The 17,739-nt window shown below is 39.4% G+C and overlaps 1 long non-coding RNA gene across 1 annotated transcript in view; it reads left to right on the top strand.

Moving 5' to 3' along the window:
• The first annotated feature begins 2,278 nt into the window (after positions 1–2,278).
• Positions 2,279–17,739, top strand: part of LOC129784923 (uncharacterized) — a 181,899-nt gene continuing 166,438 nt past the window's right edge. The window contains exon 1 of the long non-coding RNA XR_008748194.1: positions 2,279–2,429. This is a non-coding gene — a long non-coding RNA (uncharacterized LOC129784923). The remainder of the gene's footprint in view (positions 2,430–17,739) is intronic.

Raw genomic sequence — 17,739 nt, forward strand, 5'->3', positions numbered from 1 at the left:
TCAGCTATTTTCTGCCTTTTTTTTTTTCTTTCTCTCATTCTATTTCATCATCTTTTATATAGCCAAGAGAGAAACTTCTGGACCATCAATCTCAGTTACACTCACACATGCTTTGACTTTCTAACTGTTTCTTGTGTTATCTTTATCTTTTGTCATGGAAACACATGGAAAATATTTATGCCATCTGGACACACAGAGTATATGCTTTTCTACTTCCCTCCTGTACTGAAATTAAGAGGTTATGATCCCCAGAGTCAAAACTGTGCTTATGTCTTTGCCCAGACAGCATTACTAGGGAGATCAGCTAGTGTTATCCTGAAGGTGAGTACAGGAGGGAGGGAGGGAGAAAGAAAGTACCTGCTTACGTCTAAATGGCTATTCAGTGCTCTGAGATGGTTTTCTCCATTGTTTTCAATCTCTGAGGAAGGAGTTCTTCTCTTCAGGATGCTTTCAGAAAACCCATTAACTCTTCTGCTTTGACAGCATAGCTGTGTCTTGGAGCCGTGAATGCTGTGCTCAGGTTTTGTGTTCACCCCATCTAGATCTGATGTGAGTCGCTGTGGTAGTACTAGTCTATTCTGAGTTACTTTTATTATTAACATTTCTACTGCTTGCCTTTGGGACCCTCCCTGTGTGTAATAGAGAAATCTGGTAAAGGGTGGCCCCTGCCCCAAAAATACTATGAAGTAACTGCAAGGCATAACAAGGGCCATCTACAATGGAGTGGCTGAGTTTTGAGAAGTGGATGGAGCCACATCAGTGGAAATGTGTATTTCCTCTTGGGTTTTGCGCATTTAAGCTTTAAAGTTTTCTACCCTGAAACGCCAGCTTGACTGGTATTCTGCTGAGCATTGTCCAGACGCTGACATGGATGGATCCTAATGGCGTGCCTTTCCGTCTGTGTATTGAGAAGTTGTTTAGATGCAGCTCAGTCTGTTCAAAGCAGGAGTATGTAAACCAAGATTTGTGGAGATCCTGTTAAAAATGCCTTCAGGTCATTTTTTTTTAAACTGGGGACCTTCTTCTGAAGCTCCTACCAACTTCTGCCGGGAAAAATATAAAGTAGAAAGTTCTTAGGCAATTTGTTTTAGCCACTAGGCACAACTAGTCCCTTGGGGAAAGGGTAGGGAAGCAAGTGAACCCTGCGCCACCTGTAACTCTGCTCAGATCTTTATGTGTTAAAGCAGGCAGACGGAAACTAATTTCAGCTAACTGTATCATAACATTTCCCAAATATGTATATTTAATGGAATGATTTTTCTTAAGAAAACACTGATCTGAGAAATGAAATTGATGTAGCCAGACCATGAAGCAAACCAGCCTAGCAGACTGGATTTTGAACAGTCTAAGGATATTTTGTTACAGAGTTCATATTCCAAGCTACTGTGACAAGCAGTTGCTAATTCTAAAAATATTCACTAAGAGTGGGCTAATTTGTGCATCACTGAAGCACTGGTCCTTTTTGCTGTCAATGTATATTTTGCATTTGCAAGGGAAGAGGATATACCGGTTTTATTATTTATTAAAAAAGAAACTGACAGCTACGCTTCTTAACTGAGAGTAATTTTGTTCGTATCTACCAGTATCCTTGTGAGTGCAGAAGGCATCTGAAAAGGTGCCACTGTTAGGTGGTTATGTTTTATTTGCCTTTACTACCTCTCCAGAAGTATTTTTTTTTTCCAGTTTTAGGTGTGTTTTGTTTTTTTTTTAATGAGCTCCACCAAACAGGTTTAATGCTCCTCTTCATTTTCAGCCTTTTAGATGATTATGCAGGATTCATGATATCACATCAGCAGAAGCTGCTGTAGATTGATGGGACCCCATCAACCACCCTGCCCACTCAATATTATAAAAATTTGTGTCGTCAGTGGTCATGACGCTCGGTAGGAAGTTGCCCATTTATGGATACTAGAGCAAATGATATCATCACAATAGGTGGCTCCTGTCTAAATAGGATCATTTGTGAAATGACATTACAGGCATTTATCTGGGAAACAGGAGACAGAGGCACCTGCTTTATGTAATTGATATCCTGGGGAATTACTGTGTACAATAATCAAGAAAAATCTTCATTTCTAATTCTATTATGTGGGAAAAAAACCCCCTCTTTTTTCTGCCTGCATGAAACAAACCCCACTTCCACATGGAATAAGCTCCAGACCATGTTTTCTATTATGCTTGAATATATGGGACATGCATTGCAATCCTATGCTTGCCACACTGCTGCAGTATACTTGTTTTGCAGAGCTCTGTAGCAGGCTAGTCAAAGCTGTGACTAACCAGACCCTTGGATACATACTCTAATCTCTGGCCTTTATTTTTACAATGAATTTGATTTGTTCAGTGATCGAATATTTTTTCTGATTTGTGAGAAGCTTCATGCTCTGTGTTTGGATGCTGACTGCAATACAGCAATAGTCTTTGAAACGGTAAGTCAAAGATGACTCATTTCTTACTCTTGTGCCTTCAATTTATACTTTCTACAACACCATCTCATCAGGTAGAAAACTGTGTATTAATTAACGTTGAAGTAGTTAATTTTCAACAGATGCTTTTCCCTTCCCTCCCCCCGGTACTTTGCACCATGGGGTTTTTTTCCTCCTCATGAAAGCAATAGGTTTGAACTGTTTTTAAGTAAAAGGCTTTTACTCTGTTATTTTTAATAATATTGCCAACATTTTTTCCTATTCTTTAATTTCAACAGTAAAAAAGAAAATAGATCACACACACAGATTTGGAACTTAACATGTGATGCTAGAATACGATAAGTTCAGTTCAATATTAACCTTTATTACAGAGAACACAATTGGAAAAGCAAGGATCGTTTTGGGGATTTATACTTCAGATAAAGTAGAAAGGTTTCAGTTTTCATTTGAGTATTAATACAGTCAGATACATCCAGTTACAAGAGCCTTTATTTTATGTGAAAGCATGGAGAGAAAATGCCTTACAAAAAGACAGTTTTCTTTGTAATGCAGCGTGCAGAAGATTCAGTAGTACTCCTTATCAAGTGCACTACATGAGATAAGAGCAAAAAACCCCATATATTTGCTGCACAGTGAAAGGAGCCTTTACATTATAGAGATGTTGCTAACAAAAATGCTGTCAAACAGAAATATCCTTTGAAGAGCTTTAAAAAAGTGCTGTGATCACACACATAGTGTGCACTCTTTTGGAGAGCTGACATTAATTGTACAGTAAGGGTTAAGATTTGGTACAAGAATTTTTTAGAGAAACCTGCCTTTAAGCAGAGGTCTGGAGGATCACTGGGTTACTGGGTCTCCTTTAGTAAGATTAATTCAATCCTGGTTTTAGGATTGGCAACTTTCAGCAAGTGAACAGTGTTCAGATGTCTTGAAATGTTTGGATATGGGAAGTATTCTCTGTATGTATGGGGTTTTTTCCCTCCCATGTCTTAAACTTTTCAAAAGTAGAGGTTTGGGGTTTTTTTCCCATGAGTATTAGCCCTTCTAGTTTTGGATATGCCTATCAAAAACATCAATAAATCTGTATTTGCCAGTATAGGTTTCTGATGTTCAAGCAAAATAGCTCGCTCTGTAAAAGTTTATGCAGGAACAAAGCCAAAAAGGAAAAAAAAAAAAGTGATGTCTGTATGATATAAGAACAAAGGTACAGGCTGGCCGTCATCAATTCACAAGTTGTAATTACTGTTGCTTTTTCACTTCTGTGGAGAAGTTGGAAGGTTTGATTTCTGTAGTACCAATGTGATTATTTTACAAGTATGCATCAATATCAGCTCTTGCATTTGCTCATAATTAGTTCATGGATCTGTATCTGTCATGTTTCCCTGTCATTTGAGGCAGCCTACATCCTTTTTATTTAGCAACAAGTGATCAACATGATCATGTAGTGTCCAGTGCAGTACATTTAAAAATGTACCTGCTGAAACATGAAAAGAGTTAAACAATATTTACTAGGTGTTTCCAATCTGTGTGTTTAGGAAAGTTGGTGACTACCGGCATCCTTTTTTGAATGAAACACGCTATTTAAAATGCTAGAAGGCATGTGAAAGTACTTCAGCACATGAGAATATTAAACAGCAGCGCTCTGCCTGACATTACCCTTCCCTTTTGCAAAAAACCACAGAATACAGGTTATTTTGTCCTAATAATTGCATAAATAGATCTGCCTAATATGTTTCATGGAAGCTACTTCAGTGTAAATGCCTCTTAAATTGATCTAGAAAAATTAAGACATTTCCACAGATTTCATTTATGCATGTTAAGCAAAAGCTGAAGAAAAGTGGCATATACTGAATGTAGAGGCCAAATTACATGCTCTGTAATTCAGGCATACAACTGTTATGTAGCTTAGCTGATGAAATTTCAAATATTGAGCAGTTTGCAGGGTGCATCTTTCAGAGAATAAACATAAAGAAATCATTGTGTAGTCACTGCTTTTTGTAGTCCACTTACTGTTCTGGAATTTTATTTTAAAAAATATTGCATTAATAGATTCCTGCCAGTTTTGCACCTGTCTTATAATTTACATAAGGAAAGTAGATCTGGCAGCAGCTTTTAAAAAATAATAAAATAATTTAAAATTAATAGGAAGGATAATCAACATAATTGAAGTAATAAGCATGCTGAAGGGCATATAAATACAAGCATCCCATCCATTACGTTGAAAACAGTATACACAGTTCTTAAATTCATTTAACAAATATAGAAAAGGAGGAATGACCATAGCACTGAGCATAGAATATTCCACTTCTGCTTTATCTAATAAGTTTTTAAATTATGTATCCAGGAGTCATACAACTCTGTAACATAGATTACATCATATGAGTTATGCTCCATAAATTTTCCTTATTATTTGTTGCATTCTATTATCGACAATATGTTACAAATCTCAGCCATATCTTTCTGAAAACTTTTTGATCTATATGCTTGGAATTTTTGTTCTTGGATACTTAATTTTATGCGTTTAGCTTCGTCATTGCAATAAGTTTACATAGTTAATAATTTGGTTCTGTTTTTGAGGAGAAAGGCTTGAATTTGAGCTGGAGTAAATCACGAATAACTGGACTTCTATACATTCAAGTTTCACAATTGTAGTATAAATGAGACCAGATAGATGTCTCTGATGTGAATATAAAAAGAGTTAAGTGTGCACACAAAGGAAAGAATATGGGATCCACATTTCCATGTTTCCTAATTGCTGTTAAAAATAAATTCCTAAAAAAATATTCTAGAGTAGTAAAGGAAAATTAGCTGGATTTTACACTCATTTTAAAAGGAAGTTCTGTTCATTGATTAGAGTTTAGTATAGGGTCTGTAAGTGCCAGCTTCATTTCCTTTGAATATCACAGGCAATATATATTTTCTTTTTATATATACTTAAAAAATTCTGCCCAAGGTCGGTGCAGAGGGCTGGAATATGTACAAAACCACACGTCCTTGACTGGAGACCCCATGGCTACATCAAATTGAATTGCTTCTAGTTTCTTTTTGTGTAATATAAAATATTCATACCTGCAACAATGAAAGATTTGCATGGATTGGTCCAATATGAATTATATCTGTCATATAATTTAATTGTCTTTGACAGATGCGCTTGCAAAATTGATATTAAAACCTGAAAATCATGCAGGACAGTGTGAATGCCAGCAAAGCATACAGAAAGCAGTTCTGAAGTACTGCTTTTCTACAGAACAGGAAGCAGTTCTGTAGAACAAAGTGGTTCTGCTTAGCAAGCTATTAATTCCTCTTAGCAGTACATTACCAAGGTACAAATAGGGTAACAAGTCTGTTACTGTCAGACAACCCGCACAGTAGAGCATTTAGTGATATATAGAGAATACCACGTAGTAGTTCATAGATTTCTTTTACCGAAGGAAAGTGAAACTGCGTTATAGTTACCACTAACATCTTAAGAGAAACTGTGCAATTAATAAATGTTACTGCGGTGTTTGCGGTAGCAATAATTACTTGCATTATCAAAGTCAAAGATGTAAAGGTGACCATTGCCCATCAAAAGAAAATGAGAAGGAGATCCAAAGCAGAAAATCACTTGAGGATCATGCATTTCCATGCAATTTCTGAGAAAGGCATTCTTTGTCATCAGGTTCAAGTTTTAGGTGATCTGTATAGTAACGTGTTGTGAAACAGTCATGTATTGTCTGTCCTCCCAGTTCTTACCACTCTATCTATGATACAAGAGCGACAACATCTTTGATAAATTTCAGTTCATTTTCTAGGTGACCTGCCATCATCAAATCCTTGGTGTCTAGGGCTTGAACACGCTTCTGCTGAAGATGATGGCAAAACACTTACTGACTTAACTGGGATCATGATAAGGGCAACCCACCATTTAATAATACAGGCCAGAAAATATCAGGCTGCTTTTTCACTTGTCAGATCGAGGTACGGTTCCTGTGGGCAGAAATCTCACAGCAATTCGCGAAGAGGAAGGGCTCTTCCAGACCTCGTGTGCTTCACCCGGGGAGAGAGGAGGGGCAAGGCCAGGCCAGGCACATTGAGATAAATACTCCTGTAACACAGCGCAGACGACGGCATAGCGGCTGAGCGTGTGGCTCAGGGGAGCCAGCATACAGCGCTCCTCGGGCTGCGCAGCTGGGGAGCAGCATGCCGATCTGTAGCACCGTGCCCGTGCTGCCAGGACCCCAGTGGAGCCTTGCGGTTTGAATGCAGAGGATCAAAAAGGAAGACAGGTGGTGGTGATCAGACCTTGCTTCCGCACACAGCCAGAGTAACTCCCTCTCTCTGGCTTCTCTGCTGTGTAGTGACAAGGAAACCAGAGGGAGGCAGTTCATCTCCCATAGAAATTTTGCTGTGGGGCTGGAGGGGACAGTGAGCTCAGCAGTGGTTTGAGGAGTGGGCCCGGTTCAGATGTTCTTGTTTTTGTGGGAATCGGGCTTTTTCTGGGAGGTGCTTGTTCTTAGAAAGCCCTTCTTTGTGCTGGCTCTCTCCTTGTAGAGATGAGGCCTGGGTTAAACACCCCCAAACCTCACATCCCTCACCATTCACGTCAGCTGCATGGCTAGGAGAGGGCACAGAATTCAGGTGCTGTTCTGTACAGTTCTCCAGAGGTGATCTTTCGATCCCAGTTTTCTTCATGCATTTTTAGTCCTACAAATTTTATCAATGGCTCTTTAAGTGGGGTATTGTCATCTGGACAGTCATTCTTGCATCTGATTTATTTTCCTTCCCCCTGCCCAACTGCTGATAGGAGTAACAGGCAAGAACTAAATGAAATTAAAGGCATATTTTTTCTGTTCATTCAGTGTGTTTGACAGCATTTTGTATCTATTCAGCCTCATTGTTTCCTCAGTGCAGTAATTTGGCTTCTTCCCATTTGTGCAGGCATAGTAGCAACTGAAAGGAGAAAACATCTTAAACCAACAGGAATTATACAGTAATGTCATGAAGATTGGCAGGCTAAATAGCTGAATCTCATAGGGACTCTCAATTTTATTGATTATATTGAGTCAATGGTATTTTTCTCATAGATATGTAGTCTCTATACATTTTCTTAGATTTAGTAAAAGCTTAAATATTACCTTACAATTAAACAATTAATTTATGCTGTTGCTCTGAACTGCCATCTAACATTTATTTTCGCCACATTTTAACTGCAGTTGTGGCACCATTTCATTATCCCTTTAGCAGATCGATCTGAAGAGGTCCATGTGTTGCCCACAGACACTTGTTCCTTCCCACTCCCTGCCAGAAGAGTGCCCAGTTGTGCTGACTTGGCTCTTTCTGTGGCTGCACTCCAAACCACAGCTTTGACAAGACTGACTTTTTCAAAAACACACAGAGACAAGCCAAACAGGCCTTTTTAAAATTCTTTCCTTTTTTTGTGTGCGTGCATAGTTCCATTTGCTTTGAATGTACCATTTCACAGTTCCATTTTAAAGCACACCAGATAACTTTTTGATTAGCACAACTTGGGGCTTTTGACGTTGATATAGGAAAAGATCTGGAACTAGGAGTAAGACTAACTTCCAGTAAGAGCCTCTTAAATCAGATCTACAGCCAAAGAAAAATTAACAAGCTTGATAAGTTTACCTGATCTAAATGTTGGATTCCTAAAATAGATTGAATTCATAACAATTAATGACCTCTTGTGAGGAGATAAGTATCTGCAAGGTTTTTGCAAACAATTTTGATACAGTATTTCTCTTCAATATTACTGCAGAACAGGGTGGCTTTGGTTATCAGTATAATTTCTATTCTAGCAGCACCTATAAAGCAGATGAAGGATGAGGACTCCATGGAACTAAGCACTGTCTGAGCAAGACCTTGTTTTTATAGCAGGAAACAAAGATGAACCCCTTAGTATTAGTCCTTAGTATTCACACTGCAGCTATCAAAATGGGATAGCAGGGTGATGAACCAGATAAAATTCAAATTGGGGACTTAGGTAAATATATATTTTTTTTTAATTAAACGTGTGGTAGAGAAGTTGGATGACATAGGACACTTGTCAGCAATAGTATGTAGTAGCATTGTGCAGTCTTCTGGGTGTTCTTTAGGTTTCTTGCGCGGGCTCCATGGGAAGGCAGTTCCATGGCCATGCTCTAAAATCCTATAGATTTTGGTGCAGTTCAGACCTTCATGGAGCTTTGTGGTTCTTACTACATTCATGTTAATATGAGCATTGTGTCTTATAGTGCATCATTGCCTTATAAAGAAAGCAGTAGCAGTAACAGTTTAGGTGCACTCTGGATGAAAATGAGTATGAGCTTCCCCTTGCTCTTAGTGGGCTCTGGGGTAAGGACCTGTGGAAGAAGGAAATGGTTTCTAACATGGGGAACTCCCTTTCCCGGGACTGTACACATCATCTCAGCCTTTTGTGTTTGTTGCCCCTTGAAGCTAGTTGTAGTACTACTTCAATGGATCCCTCCTGTGCCTGTTGTGCAGTGAGTGCCTGCTTCTTATCATTCTCGTGATTCCCAGATAGGACAAAGCTGTCTAGACACTAACTGCTTTGTGTTAAACCCCTCTGTCTGATCTGAACATGGGGGTTTATGGATACACCATGCTTCAGTAAGCAAAAAGAGATACATATTTATTATAATGTAATCCTGAGATTCACTTTTGATTTCTCTTGTTCTAGGATCTCATGTCTCCTGTACCTGGTCTCATACAGGCATGCTGTTACGCGTGAGCAGAGGCAGTCATTTGCTTACGTGCATGCACACACTCACTCACTTTCAGTTAGAGAGGCAGAAAGAGCAGTGTGTGCCTCCTCCAAGATACTGCCAGATCGCACAGGCCACAAAACCCAGGGAGGATGCTAAAAACACTAGGTGCCTTCCCTCACTCAGCTCATTGCCCTGCCCCGTGGCCACACACGCAGTGCAATCAGTGCCCAAGCCGGACACTGGAGCTCTAGCGATGGACTTGATCTCTGTTCCTAGCTTTTAAATGTGGGTACACAATTCTCAGATAAGCCTTTTCAGATTATATTTTAAATAACCAAACAAGTAAAAGGTGGATTTTGGACAAATAATCATTGTATAGTTGATGGGATTCAGAAATGAATAAGACTGTTGATAAGTAAATTTAAAATTTCCACTCTAAATTTATACATGAATAATTAGCAGCCTCCCCCAAACTCTCCTGCAGAGCTGCAATTTAACCAGTTCATAAACACTTCAGTCTTCACTGTTTCATGCAATGACACTGCTTATTCTGATTTCTGCAAGCCAGGCCCCTGTGGGACCAATAAATGATTTTTCAGAAAAGCAACAGAAGAGTCATACTAGCTTTTTAACAGATTAATCCCTCTGATTCAGGTATTTTTATTTCACTTACATGCTCCTGCCACTAGCAGCAGGTAATAGAATGATAAATTACTCAGATATTTGGGAAAAAAAATCTGGGATATCTGATAAAAAAGGAGCAGGATGAGTTTGTCAGGCACTGTGGTGGAGGGTGGAGATGTGACCGTGCTGAAAACATTTTTGGTTGTTGAAAGGCCACGCAGTTTCTTTACAAGTCATTCCTCTGTAAAGTATGGATGATAATACTTCACCGGCTAGCAGAAGGCTGTCGTCTTTGAGGTAAAAGTGCAGAGGTTGCCCACTTGATATTTGGTAAGAACTACCAACACAAATCAATAGAAATATATCTCATCATGGTGTCCGCAAATGTTTCTGTCTATGCTGAGGAAGGGGAAATTATCCTCACAGAAGGGCAGATGCTTCCATTGTTTCTCTTCTGTCAGTTTGCTGCGACTCTGAAGAAGTCCAGTGAAAGAGACTCTGCATGCAAAAATTAGTGAAGGCACCTAGGAAACCTGACCACTAACGCACTCACTTTCAAATCTCTTCTTTGAGCACATTTTCAAATTCTTTAATCTAAAATCTAAAATTATAGCAGTAGTAAAGCAAGCACAGACTTAAAGACCTAATAAAGAATGCAGATTTGCATTAGCTTCCAAAAATCAAGGTTTTGGAATTGAAAAGATATGGAAGATATTGACACTGGTGAGATTTGGTTTAAGACTATCATAAGGAAGTACATGGAGGTGCAGTTCTTTAACACATTCTGTACCTGTGTTTTAGTTTTGAAGCACTGAGAAAGCCAGCTAGCCTGAAAGGTGCCATTTATGCCCTACTGCATTGGGCATGAGAATGAAAGAGGAGGCATCATACCCACAAGTAGAACAGACACCTGGAAATCAGCTCAGATATTTGAAATTGCATTTCAAAAGAGTATTGCTATAATGTTAATTTAATGGCACAGTTTCTATTTTACTGATTTCAGTTCCAAATTCTGTTAGCAGTTAGATATCAGCCGATCAACCGTTATATTTTTTTTTTCTTTAGTGGTGCCAGTTTTCTGAATACAATATGAACATTTTTCTCCCTATCTCCCAAGGGTGACATAATACATTTTTTGCTTTCTAGAATTTTCACTCATGTTAAATGGTTGTAACAAGTAAGTTTAACTGTCTTCAAATGGATTACTTTGAAAATACGAGAGGCTGCGCTTGAATTTCCAGGTAATGTGCCATTCAGAATCCAATTTGGGGTAGTCAGTTATGAAAAGATGAGCTTTCCATGGAATTGCAGGCAGGAGGACTGCATAGCTCCTGGTCACGTGCGTATGGCACCTGCGCCCCTTCTCCAGGGGAATTCAGACAAAGCTGACGTGCTTGAAATTTTTTCAGAGACATTGAAATCTGTGAACAGATCAAAACAGTATTGGATATTGAATAACAGAGATTCCTCCAAACAAAACAAATTAATGTTTTCATGCTTATATTTAAGTGGTCTTATTCATGCAGCTGTGATGTGTCATGAACAGAAGAATAACAATTGAGAACAGGATTACTAGCTACAGTTTTCGATAGAGAAGGGGACACTGTGATTACCGTGCTAGCAGCTGTTCTCTTCAAACGAAGGACACTTTTACGGAGAATTTGTATAGAATATGAGAGGAATAAAATAAAGATATGCCCAAGTAAAGGGAAGTAGGGATCTACCAAACCTTTCCTAAATCTACAAAATCAATAGATTCAGACAATGGACTGAGTATTCTATAGGCTCGTTTCAAAATGATGTTTGTGTGATTTTCATTTTCTTTCTAGCAAAAGGTTATAGATCCTTATAGTCAAATCACTGGGGTATTTTCTAGTGGGCAAAATTGTATGTAAGAGTACCCTGATGTCCACATAGAAGACATAAATGTGGGTCTTTCTGCTCAACATGTTGCTGCCTAAGGCTCCAGCCTTGGCCCTTAAGTGACTTGTGAAAAGCATCTCTCAAAAGTCATATTCGTGGAGTTAGGGGGTAAACTAAGAAACCAGGAGAACGTTAGCTGTTTTTCAGGCATTCAAAACCAGGTTAGACAAATTATTAATGAGAATGCTCATGGAAAATTTTAAAATACATGCTCTAAAACTCACTTGGTTTTCCTCACAGATTTTATATATGAATATCTGGACAAATCAGAATTATAATAGCCTTGCATCAGCTGGAGCCTTTTTCTGGAGACTTAATAGCTTTTTTTAAATCTCTATTAAAACAAGGATAAAACAAAAAGTGGTGTTGCATTGGTAATGGCAACATTAAATGAAGAAAAGAGCTTAGTATATTGCAAGAACAAATGATACAGGATAGATGTATTGCAGTAATAAGATGTGGGTAGCATATGCTGTTGAGGAAGGAAAAAAGTAAGCTCTTTGCCCCAGAAGTATGCATAAATCTGAATCGAGAGCTGAAAGATCCTTATTTTCAGCAGGACAATATTGATTCATGTAGATTAATAAGAACATGTTTGTATATAATCTACTTGTAAAACCTGAGATCTGGTTTGGTGGAGAGGTTAGTGATTTAGCATTTATAAGAAGCAGATTATCTTTTGAATTGCTAAGGCATCAGTTTAAATTATTCCAAGTTTACATCGCTGTAACTAAGGCTTAATTTGGAGAGTTCATTTGATTTCCCTATGTGTTAGCTTGGACTAGATTGCTCATTCGCACAAAATGGCCCATTTCCCACCTACTCTGCCCGTAGTGTTCTTCTTTCACTTGCCACTGATGTACTATAGGGGTTAAACATGCCTCTTCCAATGCCAAAATTAGTTGTCTAGGCAGAATGTTGGAATGTGTTTCCCTACACTGCTATCAAAATCTTGCTAGATAACCTTGAGCAGGGGAAGGCTTTCACTGTTTTCAGTCTGCAGAAATAACAAAGAGCAGTGCATTTTCCACAGAGCTGTTTAACAATTTTTTTGAATGTTGTTGTTATAAAAGACAAACATTCCTCTGTTAACACTTTCTGTAATTCTTAGCTATAATTAGACACCTCTACAGTTGTGATATATTTTTGTATCGATGACTTAAAGCAGTGCTTTTTCCTTAATTAAGAAAATATCTGATGTGCTGCTGTATTGAATTTGTAGAAGAGTGTACATTTCTAATTTCAGTGCTTGTGATGGGTTGAGTTTGGCCAGCTGCCAGACACCCACCCAGCTGCTCTCTTACTCCCCCTCCTCAGCAGGATGGGGTAGAAAATAAGGTGAAGAAGCTTGTGGGATGAGGTAAAGACAGCGAGTTCATTTACCAGTTGCCGTCATGGGCAAAACAGACTCAACTTGGGGAAAGTTAATTTAATTTCTTGCCAATTAAAAATAGGTTTGGATAGTGAGAAACAAAGGCAGATGAAAACAGTGCCTTCCCCTGGCCTCCTGCTTCCTAGGCTGAACTTCACTCCTTCATACTGGACTCGTCTGCCTACCCCACCCCATGTGGTGCAGGGAGATGGGGAATCGGGGCTGGGGTCACTCTGTAACAGCCTCCCTCGGAATATTCTTCCTCCTCACACGTCTCCCCTGCCTGTGTGGGTCCTTTCACAGGCTGCAGTCCTTCAGGATAAGTCAAAGATAAGCACGGGGTTTTCACAGGCTGCGCTGTAGGTATCTGCTCCACCATGGTCCTCTCCACGGGCTTCAGGGGAATCTCTGCTCTGGTGCCTGGAGCACCTCCTTACCCTCTTTATTCTTTCACCTTGGTGCTTGCAGGCAGTTCCTCTTGCCTTTTTCCCCTCACTTCTCACTTTTGTGCAGTGTTTTTCCCCCTTTCTTACACAGGCTCTCCCTGAGGCCCTACCACATCACAAGGCCACAGGCCCAGCCGTGCCCTGCAGGGGTGGCTGGAGCTGGCGGGAGCCGGCGGGAACCGGTGGGAACCAGCTGTGCCCGGCCCGGGGCAGCCCCGGCCGCTCCTCACAGGGGCCCTGCAGCCCCCGCCAGCGCCTGGGCACCTGCGCCCATTATAGCACCTTTTTGTTTAAACATGTTTAAAATAAAAAGTTCTTAACATATCTGATTATCACAGTATGGAGCAGCAATTTAAAGAGCGTTAGATAATATGGATGGTGTGTAGGTAATGATGTGTCGGCAAACCAAACAGAAAACTCAGTAACATAAGCTTTTTCTGCAGTTGCATCCTGCCTTTTTCTCATGAGAGGGAAAGAGTGTAGGGCAGACCTGCATGAAGAATGAAACCTTGATTTGAAATTTCAAAGTTGTCCTGAATTTCTTCTGTTTAAAATCTAATCTATTTTATTCTGATTATTATTGGAGACTTTGTTCCACTGATTTTTGAAAGTGTCACAGAAAGTTTCCAGGTAAGGAAACACAGTTTTTAGTGAACTATTCCAAAACAGTTGTATTTTGATAAATTTCACTGTTTCAGTTCATAAAAATTTTCTTTTAAATATTATTGTCCTATAGGTTTTTTTAGAGAAAAATCCTCAAGTTTGACAGCACGGATCAACTATTTCCAAAACATTTCAATATGATGAAAATTATATTTGCAGAAGCGATAAGTTCCATGGGGTTTTTTTGTCCATCTTTGATATGGTCCAGACCATGAGCCGTTGTACAGTATCCAATATGGTAGAAATCAGGGCAGAGGGGCATCAGAGTAGCCTGTGTGGCTTGGTGTCCTCACATCAGCCCACAAAGAGGGGATGAGAGTCTTCCCTTAGTGCTTGAGAGGGAACCGGCCCCAGCTGCTCACAGGGAACGTCTTCCACATTGAGGAGAAATGCCTCGCTGGCAGGCAGCTGGTCCGATTTGCAGGTAGAGGTTTGACTGTGTCCTCAGATGTGGGTTGCTCCACAATGTATTAGTGTAGATGATCTTCCAGATCACTTTGACTGGAACTTGGTGGTAATGCTTAGTTCCTTCCTGTACTGCAAAAGCGCACAAAGAGGGAACAAAATGATTCACATCTTTAAAGAGGTCCCACAGCAATGGCAGAACTATGCAGTTGTAGAGGAATGAAGCTGGGTTAATTAGTATTGATAACACACAGCTGTGGGCTGTGGGCTTCAGGGGCGGTGGGTTGGCCGATGTAGATAAGGTGCAGCTGTGGCTGGTTCTGTTAGGTGGTTGGGCAGCCAAGGAAGAGGGAGCAGCCAAGGAAGAGAGATGAGGAAAAAACAGAGAGTAGAGTGGGTGGGTGTGTAAAAGACCTTGTTGCAGCCGGCTGGTTTGTTTGTGCTGTGACATGCAGTTGCATATTTTTCAGATTCCTGCTGGCAGTTACACCTGTGTAAGTCCACAGAAATCTACATGTAGCCTTGTGTAGGCTACAGATACATGAGAATGAATATTGTGCTTATTAAAACTATGATTTCTGTGAAGTCAAGCCCAAAACAAATATCCAAGAAAACTGTATGTTTCCAAAAGAAAGTTAGATACCAAGAAAAATTGTGATTGGGACATCTTGGGACTATCCTGATGACATTAATGTAGACAACACATGCAAGCAACACATACAATCTGTATGGTTTGTAATGCAGTTAAACTGTCTGAATAGAATCACAGAGGGCATAGTAGGGTGTGCTCGTCCTTTTTAGGAGGGAGATAGATATGCCTTCTAAAGAAGCCGTCACCATGCTATTTGTGGTGTTTCGTTGTGCTGTGGCACTGAAATGCAGGGTGGAGACATGAAATGTATTGTGCCTGTTTTCAGTTAATGCCTTTTCTTTGTAGGTGTCTTGATTTATCTATATAGCTTTCTTTTTGATTATTGCTACTAACTGGGTAATTGGCATATAAATTTTTCTAAGAAATCTCTGATTTTGCTGCAGATCTGTCATGCAGTTTCAGTGGGATTGACCACTGTTTCTTAGTGCAACTTTTTACTAGATTTTTTATATATATATATATCCCTTTTCATCAAGCATAGCTCCATTATTTGCTGCAGAGGAGACATATTAATGAGGAATGCAAGAGAAGGAGGTCTGCACTATGGTGCAATGATGGCAGGAGATCAACGTGTTAGCTTTGGAGAGCTGTGGTCCACACTAAAAGAACTTCTGCCTTGAGCAGTTCAGCTTGTGGAATAGCAGTACTGTTTTTGAGCCAAACAGACATTTATTTATTTATTTATTTATTCATTCATTAATCTTACTGATCGGCTATGGCGTCAGGTTTGGTCAAAAGTCTGAAATTACCGTGGATTGCCTCTTGTTTATTTGACTTAATCATATTCGTTTAGCCATAATGATGCAAAAGGAGGAGGAAAATATTAAGAAAAGTAACTCCTGAAGGTAGACTAATAGCTTGTATACAGGCAATTAAACTTACAAGGAGATGCACATGGTGCAGACTTACTCTTGCCAAAGTTTCACAAGCAGGCATTTCCAGATTCTGGACAAAAATGTTGCACCATGCTGTGTCAATCTGTCTGCGTGTAAGGCTGACTGTCTCTTGGATGCATGGTTATTCTTTAATATTAGGAGCTTTACTCAAGCAGAATTACTATGCAACATATTGCACATCGCTGTGCCTTGCTCGAAGTGCTCAGGGCTAAATCCAAGTCTGGCAGGAAAATGAATGTGTTCCTTTTCTGCTTTATTTTATTTTAATTAAGGAAAGTAGTAAAGTTGTTCAAAGCAGCTTGCATTAAACATACAAAATGCAAAACCTCAAACTCACTCGCTTAAATATGTTCACAATCAATATGTTATATGCCAAAGTGGTAAAATAACTAAAGGAAGAATATTGCACTATGTTGTCCTGGACAGATTTAAGAAGTCTATTGTAAAGCTGTTTATGTTTACAAAATCATCTCTCCTTACAAGTAAGATGTACTGCCTGCAAATTTTAGGAAAGCACGTGAATGTTTATCTAAACTCACTGTGTGAGTTGATGCTGATCCATTGTTGAGAATATATGTAGAATATATGTACATACGTATATGTGTGCATGTATGTATATATATATTATTTGTATAGGAAAAAACTGATGTGAACCTGTTGCACGCTACAGCAACCTGTTTCAGTCTCCATCTGAGCACTGCTCTGAAGTGGGGAAAGATCATTATCCTTATTTTAAGAGTTAAACAGAGGCTCTGTCACTTCCCTCATGTCCCTTAAGAAGCCTTTGGCAAAGCATGAAATTAAACCCATTATTCACCAGTCTCACACCACAGCCATAACCACTGACCTGAATGATGGACACACTGCAGTAGTCTTCAGTCTTTCATAAAAGTTATTCATGGGGTTTTTTTTCCCCACATCTGATAAATGCGTGTGACAAAACTCTGTGACAGCCAGCATGGCCAATGTGTTATCTCCAGTAATTGGGCTAAAACTTCATATATCTTGTGCTGACTCGAACAGCATTGGCTACCTGGATAATTTGAATTTCTGGAAAATTTGGGTCTGCATGCATCTGCAGGGACAGAAGATCTGGCAGAGATCTTTGGTCTCACTGTTCCTAGAACTGAGATTAGGAAGATTCAGCTGTGATCTGTCTGCAATATGCCTAATACAGTCCTGGGACCAAACAACTTGTTAGGATGACTGATACTTGCTACACAAGTATCCAAGCATACAAGAACCATTCAGGTCTTGGAATAGATTTGCCTCTTAGCTGAACTAGTAAGAGTATATGGAAGGGTCCTTTCTGGTTTGTCCTGTTTGCACGTCATCTTCATACATGCATGTAAGCATGACACATTAAGTCATTACTGGGAACTCAGTGTGCATTATAATGCCAAAATCATGCTGAAGTTCCATCACTGCACAATGCGGATATGTGCTTTTGATGTGACAGATCTAATATCAAAGAACACACCTCTAAGTTGTGATAAAGCATTTAGTCAAAGTGTTTTGATAGCCTCCTATAAAGTATCATACTTACTAAAAGTAAGTGTCAAGCATGCTTCATGGATAATAAAGACTTTATTGGATAAGCTACAGCTAATTTTCTCCTGAGATAT

The sequence above is a fragment of the Falco peregrinus genome, chromosome 7 (genome assembly GCF_023634155.1).
Source record: "Falco peregrinus isolate bFalPer1 chromosome 7, bFalPer1.pri, whole genome shotgun sequence".
NCBI lineage: Eukaryota > Metazoa > Chordata > Aves > Falconiformes > Falconidae > Falco > Falco peregrinus.